At 44.7% G+C, this 22,236-nt stretch overlaps 1 pseudogene; it reads right to left on the reverse strand.

Moving 5' to 3' along the window:
• Positions 1-15,188: 15,188 nt before the first annotated feature.
• On the reverse strand, positions 15,189-20,495 carry LOC146194226 (uncharacterized; annotated as a pseudogene).
• Between the last annotated feature and the right edge of the window lie 1,741 nt (positions 20,496-22,236).

Genomic DNA, 22,236 nt, shown 5'->3' on the forward strand with positions numbered 1-22,236 from the left:
TGAAGATGGCCGCATCAAATGCAAAGCTGGTGGCACATCTGATGATGCCGTGGGCTCCTCACTGTAGATTGTTGGAGACTCCATCCTCCCCCCCCCCCCCCCCTTCCTGTTGCCTTAACACAAACCCCGATAGGTATGTACTTACATACAACTGGGCGCCGTGCGCACCGCTCTGAAAAAGTCGCCGCAAGCCACCAGCTGACAGCCACTTGACCCCCAGTGCTACGTAACGTGCGTCCCGATACATACAACTAGGCGCCGTAAACAGCGAGCCACCAGCTGACGGCTACTTGGCTCTTTCACTAGGGGACCCAGTAACTCAGCTTCCGACAATAAAGTTTTGTTTCTCTCTCTAGTGACGCGCAACTGCTGATACTGCTACTGCTAGCCCTACTGCCATTGCAATAAGAAACAGGAATAGGGAAAAGGTTCGCCCGTGTAAACATAGTTACAGCACTTACCTGCCAATTCTTCACCATTCCCATGATAAAATTTCTTCTCTTGCGGTCATCTCCTGGCATGCCAACACCAGTAAGCCTGCCTTTCGCAGCATTCTTTGTAGTCTGTGGCTTGTATGCTTTCACAAGCGATACGTTCACGAAAGCTTTCCCCCGTCGTCGCATACCGCATAGGCTATTGTGGAGCTTCCATGCCACGCGATAAACTGTCTGCAGGCAGCGACTGGCAGATATGAAAAAATGAATACTTGCGTACAACAAGAGCATCGCACACCATGACTATCCATGACCGCGCACAAACACCGCCATTAACGCAGCCTCCCAGACTCTCTTGGCTACAGGAATGCCTAAAACTTTGGATGACTCTGGCTTCGTTCGTTTTGCGACGGGATATCGTCTGCTAGTAAATTATCGTCTTCAGACAGGAAAACCGGTTAGGTCAGAGATTTGTCATGTAGTTTTAACAGATAAGAAGCTCTTGCGGCTATTTAAAGTAAAGAAAATTATCATTTTATTACTGATGTCCACCGTGGTCATATGGCCAAAGGAAACAAATATACACTCTCATAATCAAGGAGGTTAACATGACCGCGCGTTCACATTACCCCATTTTCTATGCGCTTTGGTGGAGGACGTGTTGCTCATTAACGTGTGCATTCATAGCAGCATACATACTACCGCGGTATTATTATATCACGTGATGCAAATTTTGTGCTATTAGAGATTTTTTTTTTTTTTTTGACCACCACATTACTGCGAAAGGCGCGGTCGCGATTCTACTGTATATTATACCATATATAGTGTATATATCTCTATTTTCTTATTTTTGCCTGCCCTGTCCTTTCTCTCTGTCGCTCTTCTTTGATTTCCTCTACCGCTTCCTCACTATCCTTTTATTTTCGCCGCCTCAGCTAGGTGCTGCAGGGATAGCAAACATCTTTTCCTTCCTTATTGATATCTAATGATAAATAACCACATACTACTGTTTAATTTTTGTAGCACAGTACGTCGATCCAAAGTCGATACCAGCGTAATTTTGCAGTAAATCTAAGTGCCCCGGCATATGTCAAGTTCAGTATCCCTGCATTAAATGTACAGTCCAATACCATCACAGCTAAAATCGAAGGGTTGGTCCCCAGCATGGTCTTCAGAATGGCGCAAGCTGTAACGAGGCCTGGAGACGAAGTGTTGCCGCGTTTCACGCCTTTAATATATAGCTTTATTTGCATGCAATGCTGCTATGTTCAAGTCCGACTTGCAGACTGCCACTTGATATATGACTTGATTCATACAGCTGCACAAAAATGAAAGTTTGAAGCCATATCAAGCCCTGTATGCCCGATGATATTAGCACACATTTTTTACCATAGGTTTCCTCTGCAATTATAATGACCATCACCTTAAATGCTCGTACTTCAATTTTGTCTCATTGCATTCAGCATTAACTCAGGAAAACAAAGCATGCAGTTACTATACGTCCTGTTACTATACTTAATCCCTCCCTCATAACATAACGAGAGAGGTGTCCCTTACAAAGATTAGGGCCCTTGCCCCGTCGGTGACGTGCCGACGGGGCTCTGAAGAGGATGCAGTGCAAAGCGCATGCCCTAAGTTTACAAGGCCAACTGCCGAGGTGGATCTTCGCCCCCTTTTATGGACGTGCCCAAGAATGCAGCCGTCAAAAATAAGACAACTACAAGAAGTTGGACAGTCGGCTACAAGGGAGAAACATTTACACTTGTGGACAATGGACAATATTAAGAGCCGGAGCTTGCTCCGGTTTCTTGAAGAAAATAGACTGCATGACTTCCTTTAAGAAGACAGCTTCATTCTATGCCACATGGCAAGCCTTTGAATAATAAGAAAAAAAAAATGAGTGCACTTCTGGGTGACCATCTTCCTACTTGTGAAATGCAGGCCATGATGGGGGGGGGGGGGGGGGGGGCATGGTCAAAAATTGTCAAATTTACAATAATTTATTTCTCAACTTTTGGTGTGAAATTTTCTCTTGCAATATTTTCACATCTGTCTGAAACAAGGCAAGGGAGCAAATAATACAAGTTGAAGTTCATATACATATATGTAAACAACACTGTTTTATACAACTCTGTTATCATTGTAGTATATGCTCTGACACATTATTGACCTGAGATGTACATGCCACTGCCAACCGGTGGTGAGATGTGGCTCCTATTTTACACTGTGCTGTGCTGTTCAGGCATCCTTCCCTAACCGAATTTAAACCATATTTCATGCTGTTTGTTGATGCAGTATTCATACTACTTTTAGAAGAGTTGAGTGAAGAGCAGCTACAGCATACTGGTAAGTTGAAAACTTTTATTCAGCTATGTTGTTTCAATATTTTAATAGTTCACACTTTTCTAGCAATTATGCATGACATAAAAGTAAATAATAAGAAAGATACATACTACATATTTCAAAATGTACAGGGATTGCAGTCGCTGGTTTCAATTAAACTAAGTGAGAGTTGTAAGTATTGTCATTTACACATTCCTCAGACAAAGCAGTTGCTGGATGTCACAACGTAATAGTAACAATATAATAATAGTCACAACATAATATGTCACAACATAATAATAGTAGCTGTTCAAATACTAAGTAACAGCTGGTGGATTTGCCCCTCTGCAAAGGATCATTGGTTAGGGCACTTGATTGCTGTGCCCAAGGGGGCAAGTTCAAACACAGGACATGACTGCTGCTTTTCATTGGAGATGAAAACCAAGGCACCCATGTACTGCATGACGCCAGTGCGCTTTGAAGAACCCCAGGGGGTTGAAATGACCCGGAGCTGTTAACTGGTATACGTCTACTATTGTGGATATTGCGCATTAAATAATGCAGTGCATTTTACAAAGCGTGATGTCAGTTAACAAGGTATCATTTCACTTTAATAGGGATAAAAAATTTGTTAAGCCATGCAGAGTATCAAATTTGATATCTGTTGGACAATTGAACGAACCAGAATCCATGTGTGAGATTGTGCATGAAGATGCCGATGTATGCTTTATAGTCATATTTTAGCATATAGCTAAAATTAATAATATTCCCCAGGAAAATAAAATGGGCACCCAGTCAAATTCAGCAGATCCTATCACAACAGGCTGAACAAACCAAACTTTCCTGCCTTTGCAATTGTTTTGCTTATTGTACAGAATGTTTTGCCAGTGCTAATACATGCTTTTTTTGTTTTTTTCTGTGGTGCAGGTCACTTGCTACAGGAGTTTGTTGGATGAAGACTCTATAACCGACAAATGATGATATTCAATCTGAATCAATTGCTTCACCTCGTAACAGCTATTAGAAACTTTGGATATCTGGGGGACATAGTGTTTTTGTTTTTGAGAATGGGAGTGGCAGGCTCGTTAAAATGATAACTGGTGCAAAATGGGTGCCAAATTAGGTGGTGGAGAAGCTGGTAATGCTGTAGCAGCTGTAGCTCAACACTTCATTCCTTTGAGAGATAAGTGAAAGACCTCATTAATGCCATGCTAGCTAATCCACTGACTGCTACAGCTACACACATATTGATGGAGCATGTCTTCTTGGTCATGCCAACTGCACACCTAGCCTGTCAGCAGAGGCCATCGTTTTGATGGTACTAGTACTATTTTTTTTGTAAGAAACTGGTGTGCATTGATAGTACACACAGGCTGCCAGGACACATTACTGAGTGCTTTTTGTCTCTTGTGACTGCTCCGTCAATATTGAAATTGAATGATATTGCAGCATCATGCCTTCTCATTGAATTTTCAGCGGATGACATAGCATATATGTATGTGATTTGCCAAATCTTATTGAGCGGGATTAAGATTTAATACTTTGCTTGTACTCTCAGTTTGGCTAATAGGGTTTAACATCCCAAAGCGACTTAGTCTATGAGAGATGCTGCCATGATGGGTTATGGCAATGTTCAAACATCGTTGCGCTTAAGAAAAACCGACGTAAAGAACGACACGAAGCACAAGAGCGCAAACTATCAACTGAAATTTTATTGCTATGAATATATAGCATTACACATACCAACATCACAAAAATCGACAAGTCAGCAAAATAGCTATTGTCTCAAGGGTGAACGTGATATCTCCTTCACAAAAAAAAAAAAAATATGAACGCTCTCATGCGGTCGTGCATACGTGGGGCAAACGGGAAGATGCCTTAACGAAAGGCTCAGAGAGCACAGGTACAACTGTAACCAGATTAGTGTATCTGGAAATCTGGTGCCGCACTGCGCTAGATGCAAAGATTGCACACCACTTTTCAATGAGACGGCGGTTCTTTTGAAATCTAAAGACAAGCTAACAAGGGTACTGTGGGAGGCCCACTGTATCGAATCCGGGAATGGGACATGTGTAAGCGACCCTTCGGTCCCCCTATCGAAAGAAGAAAGGGTATAGTTGGGAAAATAAAGAAAAGAAGACAAACGTTTTTTTTTTGTTTTTTTTTTGTGAAGGAGATATCACATTCACCCTTGAGACAATAGCTACTTTGCTGACTTGTCGATTTTTGTGATGTTGTTACGTGTAATGCTATATATGTATGTTCATCGCAATAAAATTTCAGTTGATAGTTTGCACTTCTGTGTTTCGTGTAGTTCTTTACGTCAGTTGTTCTTAAGCGCAACGATGTTTGAACATGTCAGTCCCCAACTAGCCCAACTAGAAACCCTCTTGATGGTTATGGCAATTTCAATCACCTGTGGTTTTTTTTTTAATGTGCAGTGGAATTGTACAGTAGACAGGCACCATGCTTTTCACCTCCATTGAAAAGCAACCACCGTGGCTAGGATTGAATTCTTCTTTGGGTTTATATCAAGCCCCGTAACCACTGAGCCACCATAGTGAGCATGTGTTTTGTACAGTGCACTCTGACTAGATTATGATGAAATGTCACTTAGTATGGCCCACAATTTTTAAGACGCAGTTACTGTTAATAAACATGTGGGAGTGCAGTGATAGCAAAACTTTGCTGCTAGCTGCTAACAGAATATTTTCAGTGTCTTGCTGTTTTGTATTAAGGTGTATTGAACTACTCTAAAGTTCAAGCTGGTTACTGTTTTCTTGAGCATGTTGTAAATCACATTATTGTCATTATACTCTACAGGGTGCAGGGTGTTTCTAACTGTGACTAAATACCAGCTGCTGCTTTCTCTTTAGTTGTACCCAGCAATAAATATGCCATAGATATTTTGAAGAAGTGCCTGCAAAATGAAGCTTATACACTTAGCTAAACAAAACTACACTTAAGCAAGTAAATTAGGTCTACTAGAAGAAATAGAGGACGTGAGGGATTGGCAGGATGCTGGTATACAATGCTATTGCCTTGCGGGAATAGCAAAGATTCACATTGATTTCCTATTTATGAAGTTATTGTCTGATATCAATGCTATAATTCAAAAAGCAGATGCCTCCAGGTCAATAATTAGCTTCCAAAGGAAGTCATGCAGCACCTTAGCATCAACTTGTGCCACAGGTAGGATGTGCACGTCTTTGTTTGAAGAACTCCTGGAGCATGAATATGTGGGCTGCTTTCGCAGGGCTTCACAACTAAATAGCAGCCAAGCCAGCTTTGCGATCAAAATATGCTTCAAGTTGCATTTCATCTATCATTAAAGTTGCTGTTTGTTCATGCTCTGCATGTGTTCAGAACCCCCTTCACTTAAGAAAGTTAGATTCCTGTTTTATGTAGCCGGACTTGGGTTTTGTGATAACATGCAGAGCCATTCTGACTGTATCAGTGTGAGACAACCTGCCTTCAAACGAACTTTTCAAAAACTTGTGAGCGTGAGGTGAAACTGTGAATTGACTTGCAAAAGCTAAAGAACCTGGGGGGCATCAGAGTGTTATTTAAAATGAGATTGACTTTGTTTTTGAAGAATTTTAGCACCTCCAAAATGCAAAATGCTCATCACTCACTTAATCCAGTAAAGTTGCTACCAAATCGTAGCATTGCATGTATTAACTGTCGCACCTTATTAGCACTAAATTCTTCATTTTTCAAGACGCAATATGTGGCACGCCCTGCCAAACACCATCGTATCATGTACTGATTGTAAATCATTCAGGGTAAAACTGAGCGACCAACTTTTGTGAAGGCATTGATGGTGACGTCGGCGGAATTGTGGGCGCGCGGGGGGGGGGGGGGGGGGGGGGGGGGACAGCGCTTACATTGTCTTGCCTTTTTTCGCGTGTTTAATGCTTCATGCATATAACATAGATTTGTACAACAGTTTCGGCATCATTTACATATGGTATGTTGTTATTTTTGTTTTTCATATTGTTCCGTTTAACCCATGCACTATTTCTCTAGTTTCTGTTTTCTTGTTGTTCCAATGTTTTCCCGTTCTTGTTCGCATTGCATATTGAGTTTTCTCCGCCCTTATGTAATGCCCTCGGGGGAAAATAAATGAAATTAAATTGCAGAGGACGAACCCTTCCAGAAGGCTCACATGCATGCCGATATTCTTGTGAATCTCTTAATAAAACACATGTAGCACTATTTTCAAATCCCTTCGGTCACTCAGCTTTTCAGGTACAAGCAACTCATCACAATTGCGCAGCGTCACCAAAAAAACGCTTCTAAGCGAACGGACTGCGGAGAAGAATGAATAGCTAGGACCGTGCTATTTTTTTTCTTCCGAAGTTCGCGATAGTTTTCGGTACATATCCGTGCGTTCAATGAACGCTGATAACATGCAAAGTGATAGCGGCCAAGGCGTGGCGATGGTTCACGCTACCGATCGACTGCATTGCGTCTGCAACTGCTATTACCGCCGCGCGAGCCATTTTTTTGTGCGTCTTAATTATCACCGCGAGCCATATTCTTTACGTGGCATATACATATATGTATGATTCTCTCAATAAATATATAAAAAGTTTGAGCGAAACAGCCTCATTAATTATTTGCAACGACTGCGTTCGGGACGTACGTGGCTCAAGCGACTAGCTGTGGTGAAGTCCGTTTCTTCCGCATTTGCCGGCCTGTACGGCGAGGTTTCCGCATACGCGGAACGGAGTATCCGCATCAACCGTACGCACTCCGTAGTTACCGCATCATGTCAGTGAGGAATCCGTATGCTCCGCACACATCCGTCCGCAATCGCCGTACATGCTCCGTACACTCCATTAGGACATCCGTATCGATTGCATGACGTCTATATGTTTTCCGCACACGACCATCCGCATCCGCAGCATGAATTCCGTAAGTTCCGCAAGGACTTCCGTAACGAACGTATGAAATCCGCTTGTTTTCTGTAAGTGCGATGCGGAAAACGTACGGAATCCGTACATTTTCTGTACTGCTGCATACGGAGTCGTTTAAATAGGGCAGTCTTCAATGTCATCCAGGCCATCGCTACGGAAAGGGGAGACAGTCCTTGGTGTTACAAGCACGTAAACTATCAGTGTCGCAGTCGCATTGTCAAGCTGTTGCAACTGGGAGGCCATGGTGGCGTTAGCCTAAGACATGTTTCGCTCGGTGAGGAGTCCAAATTCTGGCGCTTGGCCTTGCTGACATCGGCTAGCGCGAATCTCAGGTGCAGCTGCGAATTCCAAGAAAATCCAGTAACGTTAGTGACTCAACGCAAAATATGGCAAAGGCCTGCGTAGTGCGGCAGGCAGGTTTTTCACATAAACCTCCTCGATGGGAGGAGAGCCAGAGCAGAACTAGAGAGATGGGAATGCAATGCTCATCACGGTGGCAACTGTTATAACGGCACTTCTGGGAGCCTGGGGGACAGAGAGCCTGTCATGAGCAATCTGGCGGCATCATTATTGCGGGCGATGGCATTGTGAGCATAAGTACTGGTGGCAGTGTCAGCAGCTGGTGATGTGTTGAAAGGCAGTATTGGGTGTCGACCACAGAGCAGATAGCAGTGGTGTCGTGCTATGAGACATGCCAGGTAGTCACCGTCTTGCGTGGGTAGAAAAGGGCACATAGGAATGTAAATGGCATCTTCAGGAGGGAAGTGGGAAAATTTCACTGCGAGAAGGCGAGTTGAGCTGATGAAATGTTCAGAGCAGAGAGCAAGGTCCAAGCGAAGAAGGCCAATAGAGCAGTCAATAAGGGCAGAGTGGGCTCTTAAGAAACAAGACTGTCATTGCCGGCGTGCACTGTGGACGAGGCGGCTGGCGTCACTACTTTCTTGAAGCGGTGATGAACCGAGGAACTGAGAATGGATAGTTGGGCAGTGGTGTCAAAAAGAATACAAACAGGAACACCACCCTTAAGGACATGGGCAGTTTGTCTCGACTGTGAAGTGAGTGTGAGCCCTGAAAAAAAGCCCTAGTGGCTTTTGGCACCTGGAACATTTTGTTCAATGCTACGGCTTAATTGGTGCCCACGTTTTGTCTTCCTGGTGGATGCCGTCACTGGACGCCCAGGTGGAACACGTCTCGAGCCTCTTGGTAAGCCAGGCCGGCGTCTTGCCAGGCTAGTTGGTTGCACTTTAATCACTCTGCCACCCCTCCTATCTACTGCTGCAGAGACCTTCAGCTTCGCAGTAGAGCATGTGCAGCACTGCTTGTATTCACGTGCTTAAGCTGGGCTATGAATGCATCCAGCAGAGCAGCATACACATTACTGTCCTCAGCCAGTTTGTGCACACGTCGCAGCTCCTTTTCTAGTGCGCAGTACTTGGCTTCCATGTCCTGCAATTGATATTTAATGAAAATAATTATGATATTGTGAGCATACCTCTGGATGTATGCTGATTCAGTGAATCATGCACAATATTTTGATATGCTGTGCACATAGTTCTATACAAAGCAAAGCTGATCATTACAGTTTTTGTGCTGTGCACCATATTACGCAAATTATACTTCATCTCACAAGATGTTTTCAGCACTGTGAAAAGCAGCTGTACCCTGACCCTTTCAGGACCATGCGTTCCTATTATTATGGCCCCGGCCAAGAGGAGCACAATTGTCTATTATAGTTTGCATGATCCTGATTGGTCCAGGGCACCGCTGCCTTTCACAGTGCTACACTCATAGCGAGATAAAGTATACTAATGACTTGAATGTTTTTTCCTTTATTGGTCGCATGTGTTTTCTTTTTTCTCACTTCGCGCACCATCAATTTTAGCACTACTGTTTCTTTTGTCATTCCTCATGGAAAAATCAAGCTGGACAGGCATTCCGCCTTGGTTATAATGCCACTTTTTACATTTTAGACCATGGGGAAACATATAAATCACAAGAAATCCTTCAGATCTTCCTGACAAAGAAGCGCAGATATTCTTGTGTGAGTACACCCTCTATAACAATGACAGATAAGAAATTGAATTTTGGATAATTTATGTGTTTATTTTTCTTCCTGACTTTGGCACGTTCATGGCTGTGCCAGTGACTGGTACCCTTGTCTCAAGTACAAATCTAGTTGTTAGTCCACCCATTGCGTTACTCTCAGTTTAGTACATTATTTTTAACATGATGGTTTTAAAAGCCCTGTTCTGCAGAAAAACCTACCATTGCCAGTCTTAAGAATGAAAAATCAGAAGCATAACTCTCCTACAGGTGGTAGTTGGGTGACGTGGTCATTCACTGATAGATTTATGAGCTGCGTGAATTTACTACACAGCATGGCAGAAGCTGCCAACCAGCGGTGAATTAAGAGCGATTAGGGCCCAGTTCAAGAAGAAATTAAGAGGGCCCCTATTACTCCCCCTCCCCCCCTTCTATTACCCTACTCTGCCCCACGCTGCCATGTTTGAATCTTGATGCATTTAATTTCCTACAGAGAACACACCATATTCACTCGTAGGATCTGCAGACTGTTTGTGAACATCGTCTAAGCATGTCGGTTCCTTCAGAGCACACGGACAGACTGACATCTAGACTGAGCTATTCGAGGAAATTACAGGACGCATATGATCTCCCAAAGCTAATAACTCGAAATTGTGAAAAATATTATCATCGGTGGTAATTTTTTTTGCTAATTCGATAGCGCAAGAAGATTTGCTGCGGGACCAGCTGAAACCAGGCAGAACCAGCTAAAATCATTTTGGATTTGTTTTTCTTATATGGACGAGTACAAAGCTTTATACTTTGACTGGCAAAATATGAGGCTGGCGTTAAAATTAACTGTACGATGTAACGAACAGCTTTTGAAGCATTCGACATTGCAATACATAAGCTCTAACTTTAGTCATGGGAAATCAGGAAGATGATTTATTTATTTATTTTATTTTATTTATACAATACTGCAGGCCATAAAAGGCCCTGGCAGGAACGGGGCACAATCGAGCATCGTTATACACACCTATGTACAGTACATTTTTCCGTGGAAAGAAGAGAACAGAAGGAAAGAACAAGAACACATTTTGATATATTACAAAAAATAGACGTTATTGCTTCAAAAATTGTTTAATTGCGGAGAGGACATTTGGACCTTCAAACACATGCGAAGGCAATCCATTCCACTCGGTTAAAGTCCTTGGGAAAAATGAATATTTGAATTGGTTTGTGCGGGCAAATACAGGAGTTAGTTTATGAGGATGATGACGCCTCGTAACTCTGGACGATGAGGGTTGAAAATACAACGAAGGATTCATACGGAGCGTGCGATAATAGATGTTGAAGAGCAATTTTATTCTTGCTAGCCTTCTCCGAGATGCTAATGATTCGATTTCATTTAATCTTATCAACTGTGATGGTGAATCTTGTCTGCGGAAGCGGTTATATATGAAGCGTACTGCTGATCTTTGTACTTGCTCTATCCTGCTTTGTATAAGGATCCCAGACTTCGCAGGCATATTCTAGCTTGGAACGAACTAAACAATTGTATGCTAGACGCTTTACATCGGAGGTGCAGTGCTTGAGCCTATGTCTCAGTTGGCCTAGTTTGCGACGGGCAGATGAACAGATGTTCTGGATATGGGGGGACCAGTTCAAGTGATTGTTAATTGTAACGCCTAAATATTTGAAGCTGTCGGTTTCAGTTATAAGGGTGTCTTTGATAGTGTATCGGTAAGAATGGTACGATCTTTTGTTCGTGATGCGCATGAACACGGTTTTATTGACGTTAAGTTTCATATCCCACTTTTCACACCAGTCAGAAACAGCGTTAATACTTTTATTTAAAACCACTTGATCACTTGTATTATTAATAGCCCTGAAGAGCAGGCAGTCGTCTGCAAATAAACGAATAGTCACACTTTCATGGATAGAGGCAGTCAAGTCATTCACATAAATTAAAAAAAGAAGAGGACCTATCACGCTTCCTTGCGGAACACCGGAGGTTACGGAAAGGCAGTCTGAATAATGGCCTTCAAAATCGACAAACTGCTGGCGCATGTCTAGATATGATGAAATCAAATTAAGCACAGTTTGAGGTATACCCAGCTCGTCAAGTTTATATAATAGACCGGAATGCGTAACCATGTCGAATGCTTTACTAAAATCGAGAAATATTACATCAATTTGGCCAGCATTATCGAGTACCGAAGAAAAGGAATGTATTGTGGAAACCAGTTAAGTAGTTGTCGACAACCTTTTGCGAAAACCATGCTGAAATGGGGAAAGAACGTTATTCTTATCTAGGAAGTCATATGTAGTTCGAAATAATATGTTCCATAAGTTTGCATGCAGTGCTGGTGAGAGATATCGGGCGGTAGTTAGTTAACTGATCGCGGTTGCCTTTCTTGAAAACAGGCACAACACGGGCAAGCCTCCAGTCAGATGGAACATCGCCAGTAGAAAGTGATGAACGAAATATAATAACAAGAAAGTGTGCTAGTGATTCAGCGTAACGTCGCAGGAATACGTTTGGGATGCCATCAGGGCCACAAGACCATTTTGGCTTCAAATTGAGAAGCATTGAAAAAATTCCTTCATATGTTATGAATTCCGGGCTAACGCTGGCCGTGTTATTGTAAGAACTAGGGTGGGGACGGGGATTCGAAAACCCGACTGAAAGAAATGATTGAACTCCTTGGCTATTTGTGACCTGTCGCGAACAACGTTTTCGCCGACCTTGACACGATCGACGGTTCTGCGTCCTTCATGATTAAGGTGGCGCCAAAATTTGGCAGAGTTACTTTTGATGAATTCAGCTAATGTATTGCAATAAAAATATTGTTTGCTGACACGAAGTTTTTCTGCCAATGCACGCCTTAGGTTTCGAAGTACACAATTACTAGCCTTGCGTTTTCTAAGCCGTTTGACTTTGCCAATTAAATGAATTATTTCGCGGGTAATCCACGGAGTTTTTCGGCGAACAGTTTTAGTTTTACTTGGGATGAAGTTATCTATGCAAAAATGGCAATGGGACTTAAATTTGTTCCATAGGTAATTCACATCGCCCTCAGAAAAGTTATCTAGGGCCATTTCGAGGTAATCAAGAACAGATTCATCGTTAGCCCTGGTAAAATCCCTAACGGTCTTCCTGCACCGAACTGGTGGGCAATTAGCTATACGCATGTTGCATGTAAACAGTACTAACTTGTGATCGGAGATGCCATCTGCTACTTCAACACTAACATCACTAAGTGATCGGCTGTGGAAAATCAGATCTAATACTGAGGATGATGTGCCCTGTACTCTCGTTGGAATATTAACAGCTTGTGTGAGATCACAAGCCAACATAATGTCCGAGACAACGCTTTCATGAGGTGAGTTCGATGAAAGGTTGGGCCAAGGGAATTCAGGTAAGTTAAGATCTCCGGCAATTATTATACACTTTCTGCTGTACATCATAAGAAGGTCATGCATTTTAGTTAGAAAATCAATGCTGGCGGAAGGAGGGCGGTACGTCGCAAACAATATAAACGAATCTCCATAGCAGTTAACTCGAAGACACAGACTTTCGTGATCATCTATTTGCTCTAACAATGTACCTTTTGTGCCATTGGATAGTATGACAGCAACCCCACCACCACGAGAAGGTCTGTCTCGTCTAAAAATGGAATATGAATCCGGGACAACGTCTTGGTCGCTTATTTCTTCGTGAAGCCACGTTTCAGTAATTACGGCCACATGAGGGTCATAGCATAAAAGAATACTTTCAAGTTCAGTAGTTTTATTTACTATACTTCGAGCGTTAATGTTTAGAAGGCGCAGATAGTCTGGTGCAGATGAAGGGACTGGTCATGCGTGTTCCAAACCTCGAAATCTGCCATTTTTTCCATCTCTCGGGGGTCCTTGAGAACAGAGAGCCTGGTTCATTTGAACCCTAGATAATCCGGCCCTGCTGCCAACTAGGACTTATCATTCAAGACTGGGAAATGAGATGGCAACTCAGCGAGCACTCCTCCGTGTTCGTACCCTCTCCCCCGTAATCTCGCTCGGGAGGAGGAGGTATCTGTGCACCGGATTCGGGAAAGAGCGGCTCTCGCCTCTTCTGTGCGTCATCGGTGGCGTGACAAACGCTTTCAAGTGACTGAAAAGTGCCCGCACTTTAGTGCTTCACCGAAACTGTGCGATGTGAAGTATCTATTGTGGACCTGCCCAGCTATGGCATCCGTGAGACAGTGCTGCCTACGGAAAGTTGGCCTGCGGTGGGACTTTGATTGTGACTACACGAAGTGGACATTAAACAATCAGTTTATCAGCAACCTATGCGATTATTTAAGGGAGACCTGTTTGCACTCCTTCTAGCTTTCTCCTATTCCCCACACCCTTTTCACTCTTTCTTTTAACTTCCTTCTACATCCCGCTCTCTTTTCACTATGCCTAATGACAAACTTCTCGAATAAAAAAAAGGAAAAGCATTCCAGGATCTCTCGGCGAAAAATAAGGGACGCTACTCTTAGGACACGTGGGCGCATCCATGTGGCTTGGTCAAAGCAGTGATTTACACATATCTATGCAGGTAGTTTTTTACATAATTTAGTAACTTATGACTGTATGCTAATGAATATGTGTGAGATATCAGAGGCATATGTGAAGGGATTGCTAATTAAACAAGTTGCTGCATGTGTGCAGACAACAACCTGCAAGAGAAGCGGCAGAGAGAAGCTGTTAACGCTAAGCTGTCGCATCATACCCTTAAAGGCAGAGGTTAAGTGTCCCCCACTCTGTTTACTTATTTAAATATATGTAAATAAGATAGTTCATCTCGATAAAAATGCCCATTATGTAATGTACGCAGATGACATTAGTTTATCCTTTAAAATAATAACTCTGAGGATTTAACTAATCAAGCTAATGATACATTGTACAAAACAAATTCATGGGCTCAAAGCAATAGTTTAATACTTGGCCTTAGTAAAACCAAAGCTGTCCTATTTCATTCTTGTCACAGGCATATTGAGTTACTAAAACAATGTGATATATGAGATTAAGTGGAAGAAATGGGACGACACACAGCCTTCCTCTGGGCATACAAAACGGTTGTGCTATATCCTTTGTTGTGAGTGGTGGAGACAAACACGTTTCTACAGGCTTTGCCTTTGCGTCCACTGCAGCCTTGCAAGAAATGAGCAGCAGCGAGTCCGGCTTAATCTACTGCACACAGTATATAATGGAACCTGTCCACATCCCCTTTTTTTCTTTTAGGATATTCTTAGTAGCCAGGAAATGAACTCAGGGCCATATTCTCATGGTGACGACATTCTGATGGTCATAAACCTAAAAACAATTGATATACTGCTGCAATTGCTCATTACAGTAGTTGAGAGGATTAATACTGAACTGTACCTGAGGCTTCTCATTTCGCTCTGCAAGTGGTCCTGGCGGAGATTTCGGCAACTGGCACACATCCTCCATTGCCTCATCACTGCATGTGGACATGCAAGCTACTGGAGTCGCATCCACACAGCCTGCTGACATCATGGGAAAAAAAAAGTTCTAGCTGCGGGCAGCGGTCTCCCAACGCCAGGTGTCCAAGCTGTCGGCGATCTTCAGGAGTCAGCTTTGGGCTATTCGGGAAAAAGCCACCGAAGACTTTCTGCACAGCAGCCTGATGCTTGCAAAACGCACCTTGGCTGCCTATCCAGCAGCTGCAGGTGCCAATGTCGGCGTCTACTTCATAGGAGCCTGTGCCGGAAGAACAAGGCACACTATGCAAAGTGCCATCTAGCTGGACTATCGACTTTTCAAAATCACTGGGCAGCTTCTGCAGCAGGTGCTGAAAAGCAACACGGTGAGAGGCATCTCGATTGTGAGCATGCCTTAGCAGCCGTGCCTCAAAGTAGCTCTCCCACGTCGTGATGGTGAACTACACCAGGGCTACTGCATTGTATGCCTTGTCGCGACGCCGGACGCACAGGACCGGAGCCGAGGGTAGCGTTGACCGGCGAAGCGTCGAGGAACCGCGGAGACGTGGAGCTTTCATTAGAGCTGAGTACAAGTAGTTTATTTACATGTTTACACGCTGGACATTTCAGAAGGAAGCCCTCTCGAGATGTCGGACCCCCGGTTTTCTTCTCTTGGGTCTCCCTAGGTCCCTAGGCAGGGAAAAAGTTCATCTTTGGCACGGGCCAATCGCAAAGCGCGAGGTGACAGTTTGCGCACTGCATCACTGAGCCCCGCCCCGCACATTCTTGCACGTGTGCCACTACACTTTAACAAACACATCGCCAGTTCACAAGCGACCCCCCATCGTTCTATTCTCACGGCTGGCCTCTGTTTTTCTCCGTTCGGTCCGGTGCCCTGTGGGTCTCCCCCTCAGCAGCAAACACTTCAGCCAGCAGGCCAGACCTCGCGCGAAGCCGACGATGGCTTCTCCCTCCGCTATTGTCCGACGTCGAGTACCGTAACCCGACACCGCGCGGCTCCGACGACGGTCGCTTGCTCCGCCGCCGCCCCTCTGTAGGTCATTAACAGGCCAGGCTCTTCTTGGGAAGTCAGGCCGTTTCTTCACAAAGCGACCAAATCGGCGCTTCGAAGTGGCCATGGGTGAGGACAGCGGCTGTTGAGGCGTACGTGCAGACCGGGTGGGCATCTGCAGACGAAGCTTGCTGAGATGCCCGTGGAGCGCACGCAGACACACCGACGCCTTCTGAGCAATAAATTAGCTCGGACACAACAGCTCCTCCGCCGACGGGAAGATCTCGGACGGCGAGGAGTTTCCGCTGCTCGACGTTAGAGATCAGCTTCTTCGTACGGTGGTTGGGCCACTCCTAAATCGCAAAGACTGGCGCCACAAACCAAGCAAGCGCTAGCAAAAGCTCTCAAGCTCCCAGGCTATTGCATGATAAACAAAAATCTCTGCCCAGTATCATATTTGCGGACCCTGTCACACAACTGCCATCCGTTTTCTGCCTCACTCCCTCTCTTCTGTTCATAAAAAGAGCTACAAATTCACTCACTTATGAAAACTGCTAAGAAACATTCAGTGCAACAATACCTAACTTAAACACTTAGAACAGTAAAGGTACATTTGTATTTTCCTTTTTGTATCGCACACTGAAGCACGAATCATGGAGCGCAAGGCTCCCTCTCAATAGTCGAGATTTCTCCCCTACATCTGCTAGAGCCGTCACAAAGACGAACGGTGTTCCGTAGAGGTAGCATGCCAATTTTTGGGATGCCCAAACCAGGCAACCACTTTCTTTTTTGCATGCGTTGTAGGCCTCCTCTCTTCTTTAGAGCTGCCCAGCTGAGGAATCTCGGTGGTTAATTCCTCACGGAAGTTCAAATCCATGGTGGCTGCCTGAATCTCGCCCTCATATCGCTTCATGAGGTGGTGGTGATAGATCGTGACATCTAGGCGCCTTCGCTTCCGCTCGATTTCGTAGTTCGTCTCTGAAAGGTTTTTAACCACTCGGAACGGCCCTTCCCATTGATCTTTGAGCTTATTCGCTCGCGATGGGCGCAGGACAAGGACTTGATCGCCTTCTTGATACGACTGCAACTTTGCATTTCGTTCGTAGTAACTTTCCGCCCTAGTCTGTGCCTCCTCCATGTTGGCTGCGCCCCACACATCTTTTAGACTTTCGGCATCTTGCTGCTTCTTAATGAGCGTTTCTCTGTTCACCTTTCCGAGTCCTCGATCGAGCGACACTATCGACGGAAGCACAGACAACCCCTTACAATCGCTTCCCTCACTTTCCGATTGTCCTGTATTGTCTGAATTGTCTCCCGTTTCTCTGTCATCGAAGTGTGATGGGGCATGCTTGTTTTCCATTGCATTGAACTGCCTGTGTGCCACCCCCTCACTGCTCCCGTGTTCATCGCTCTTCTGCGATGTCGAAGACTGTGCACCCGCCACATCTCTCTCCTCCTGCCCTGAGTCAGCCTCATTCCTCTCTAGCTTGGCAGCAAGGAAACGCGCCTCAGCTCTTGTGAGCGCCTGAACGACTCCCTCTGTCAAGCTTCTCCCTTCAGCTCTCAGAAGCTGGTCCGTTCGGTTGGAAAACAAGTAGGGGTACTGCGGTGGCAGCTTGTTTGAAACTGCAGCCTCAGTACGAACTTCACCGAAAGGTCCAGTGATCACGACTTCCGCTACTGGAAGGCAAACACTAGATACCTCCAGAATCGGCTTTATCCACGCACATTTCCCGCTGAACTGCTTTTCTTCCACGTAATCAGGATGTACAAGGTCAATTGTTGCCCCACTGTCCCTGAGCACTCGGCATTTTTTCTCGTTGACAGTCAAATCAAACAAATAAGGATTTAGTAGTTCCTCATTCTTCATCAAATCGCAAGTGTATGCGAACGTAACTTTTGGTTTTCGCCATCCCGCGGCAATGTGCCCAGATTCTTGGCAGTTATAGCAAACTGGCGGTTTGCACGCTTCAAAACTCTTCTGTGACCAATCATTCGTCCCCCTTCCTTGAGGCTCACTTTCTGACTTTTCAACACTAAGCGTTTTCGTAGTGTCCGTTGTCACATTTCCCAGCTTAGATCCTGAACTCCACTGGCGCTTTTTCAGTCCTGACCCTGTCACGCTATTTCCCTTATCAGTCAGCATAGCGGAAGAAAGCTCCTCTCGCACCCCTCGGCGGGAGACGTATTCGTCCGCAAGTTCTGCCGCTGCCTGCACCGAGCTGACAGTCGCCTTGTCCTGAATCCAAATTCTCATCGCCTCTGGAACTTTAGAAAGAAATTGCTCGATAGCAATTATTTCCAAGGCCTTGAGGTACTCATTATTGGCTTTGGCGCCTACCATCCATTCCGTCAGGTTTGCCTTTAACTCATAGGCAAACTCTCCATAGCTAGCACCTTGCCTCTTTGTAATGCTCCGAAATCTCTGTCTGAAAGCCTCTGACGACAGACGAAATCTCTTGAGAAGGCTCTCCTTAACTTTATCGTAGTCGTCAGAGTCCTCTGCAGAGAGTCGAGCAATTACATCCGCTGCCTCGCAGGGCAACAAACTTAACAAACGCCGCGGCCAAGAGCTGCGACCAAACTGTGCCTTTTCGCACGTTCTCTCGAAGTTGACAAGATAGAGGCCTATGTCCTGCCCAACCTTGAATGGTTGCAATAACTTTGACAGATCATAAAGATCTTGTCGGACCGCTACCTCTACTCCTTGAACAACGCTCGTCTTTCTGAGTTCAACTTGCAGGCGGAGTTTCTCTACTTCAAGCTCTAATTGCTTTTTCTTTTCCGCCTGGGCTCTCTGAATCTCCAACCATGTCTCTTCTACTTGCTCACTCTCGGCATCCGAACTTTCTATTGCCACCATGACCTCATTTTTTGTCATTTCAGGGCCAACCTTAATGCCTAGCTCCTCCCCCAGACTCACGAGTTGAGACTTGAGCAGTTTTTTCAAATCCATGACAGCAGTGTGACAATGCCCTGGCCTCCACCCAGAAGTACTTTAATTTACGCTTCTGCGGCTGGCCTCCCCAGAAATAAGATTACACCTCTATCTTATTACCCTGGGAACTCAAAAGCAATGCCAGCACTCACCAGTCCGCAACTGCCAGTCTCCGTGATCTCGGTGTGCTCTTCTCCATCAGTCAGCCAGGTTCGATCCCACCACGCTGCCAATCAGTTGTCGCGACGCCGGACGCACAGGACCGGAGCCGAGGGTAGCGTTGACCGGCGAAGCGTCGAGGAACCGCGGAGACGTGGTGCTTTCATTAGAGCTGAGTATAAGTAGTTTATTTACATGTTTACACGCTGGAGATTTCAGAAGGAAGCCCTCTCCAGATGTCGGACCCCCGGTTTTCTTCTCTTGGGTCTCCCTAGGTCCCTAGGCAGGGAAAAAGTTCATCTTTGGCACGGGCCAATCGCAAAGCGCGAGGTGACAGTTTGCGCACTGCATCACTGAGCCCCGCCCCGCACATTCTTGCACGTGTGCCACTACACTTTAACAAACACATCGCCAGTTCACAAGCGACCCCCCATCGTTCTATTCTCACGGCTGGCCTCTGTTTTTCTCCGTTCGGTCCGGTGCCCTGTGGGTCTCCCCCTCAGCAGCAAACACTTCAGCCAGCAGGCCAGACCTCGCGCGAAGCCGACGATGGCTTCTCCCTCCGCTATTGTCCGACGTCGAGTACCGTAACCCGACACCGCGCGGCTCCGACGACGGTCGCTTGCTCCGCCGCCGCCCCTCTGTAGGTCATTAACAGGCCAGGCTCTTCTTGGGAAGTCAGGCCGTTTCTTCACAAAGCGACCAAATCGGCGCTTCGAAGTGGCCATGGGTGAGGACAGCAGCTGTTGAGGCGTGCGTGCAGACCGGGTGGGCATCTGCAGACGAAGCTTGCTGAGATGCCCGTGGAGCGCACGCAGACACACCGACGCCTTCTGAGCAATAAATTAGCTCGGACACAACAGCCTTTGTGCGGCACAGAACAACATCTTTCAGAATGCGGATGGACGCCTCGGAATAGTTGTTTGTATTGTGCCCCCTAGTCATTCTGCCGGCACGGTAAAGGAGCACCCATTCTTGTTCATTATTAAGAAAGGTATTGACCCTCTTCACAAAAGCTTCATGCTTCAAACTGCGGAGTTCTTCCTTGGCTTTCTGGAGCTGCTCTGCTGTTTTCGCATACAGAATCTGAAACCGGAACACAAAAAGTTTACACAAAAAGTATATGATGAACTCACTTGTGAATAGAAGGTCTTTACCCCAAGCAGGGCTAGACTGATCAGACGAGCAATTTCCTGTTATATGAACAATGGTCATAAAAGGTTTTTGAGGGCTACATCAATTTAAACTGTGAAGAAAACATTTTCTTAAAGATATGATCGATGGCACTACATGTAACAAACTGCGCAAATTTGTCTGGGCAAGAAAAAAGGGAAATAATAGTGCCCATTCTGCACTGCCTAAGCCACAATGGGCTTTGTGACAAACTGTGGGTCGGATACAGCTCAACAATACAGTGGCAAACACCTCTCAAAGGAAGTCGCTAATGGCAATGACCGATTTTACGTCACTGTTAATCTCATTTGATGGGCCCATCTGCCATTCACCTATGATTACAAGCTACATAAGCACCCGCACTCTATGCCATTGGGCAGAGGGCCTCCTTCGAAGGGCATTTTTCGTTGCATTCTTGAGCTGTATCCAACTATAGGTAACTTGCATTCGTGAAGAGTAGTTGGTCTGAAACCGTAAATAAACCAAACATTTTGAAAATGAAGCAATTCATGCTTTGCAAGTCAATGCAATCCACAGAGAGGCGGTGAGAGGCAACACTGCATTTTTTTATAGGAGCATTTTTTTCCCCTACAGGCGCTTCCACACACAATTATTATCTGTTCTCTTAGGTTTGCTGTAATACTAGCTGGGCTTTTTCAGTTTGTCATTATGAAGCTTGCCAGAAGGTGTAATGGGCAGAATGCAAGGACATAGCACGGAACAGAAATGGTGTTGCTTTGAATACTACTGGGAACCTAAAGAGTTATTTTCGTGACTGAATGAAAAATAATTTCTTAAAAGTGCTGTTATGGTCTAGATTTTATAAAACAATGAAACGAAGAAATTTATTCATTGTTTTAGTCATCTGTCTTTCTTCCATTGTATGGGACCGTAAGTCTGTTTTGAGGGCCTTTTCACATATTTAAGTTTGATTGTCAGTAAAAATAAAAAAACATAAAAAGCTACTGTTTGGCGCTGCCTGATCTCCATCCAATTAATTCAGTGGCCACTGAATCAAGTGGCAATTACACTGCCTACAGGAAGTGGCATAGCTTTGCTTTATTAGTCCAAAAGCATTAATTGCCTAGCAAAATTGTCTAATGCTTATATATCCACATGCTGTGTTTCTCACTGAAAAATAAACAAATGGCGAAACATTACAGCGGAGCAGATTCAAACCTGGTAATTTATATTGATAAGTGATTGCGAAGCGCCGTGGCTATCGCCACAGCCGATGGCCCCTCATGCACACCACAATGCACTCTCGCACTATGCATTGCACGTCGTCATCTCCATCAGCTTCAATCTGTGCACAAAAGCTTTTCACGTCCTACTCGTCCTGGTTCTGTCTATGCGCTATTTTTGTTGACATGTATTACCAACAAGCCCAAACTACCACCTTAATAACTCAGTTTCAGTATGTTAAAACCATGTCACTTTTGTTTTTACCACTGGTAAGCTACACAGAATTCCTTTCATGTCATTGTATGTTTTTATTTATTTTTATTTGTTTTATTTGGAACATACTGCAGTCAATATAGACCAAGCAGGAGGGCAATACAGGACAAAAGACAATGCATTTCAGCACCACCATCGGCAAGCAAAAATATAAAACGAACAGGGTACAGTGCAAACATATGATGGAAAAAAAAATTGAATCAGCAAATAGGAAAGCAAAAATCAAAGCAGGGCTTTTCTTACACTTTCTTCAAAAACTGTTACATTATTAGCGGAGAAAACATCTTTTGGAAGTGCATTCCACTGGGAGACAGTGCGCGGAAAA

Source organism: Amblyomma maculatum, chromosome 3 (genome assembly GCF_055883805.1).
Source record: "Amblyomma maculatum isolate TAMU_Amacu chromosome 3, ASM5588380v1, whole genome shotgun sequence".
NCBI lineage: Eukaryota > Metazoa > Arthropoda > Arachnida > Ixodida > Ixodidae > Amblyomma > Amblyomma maculatum.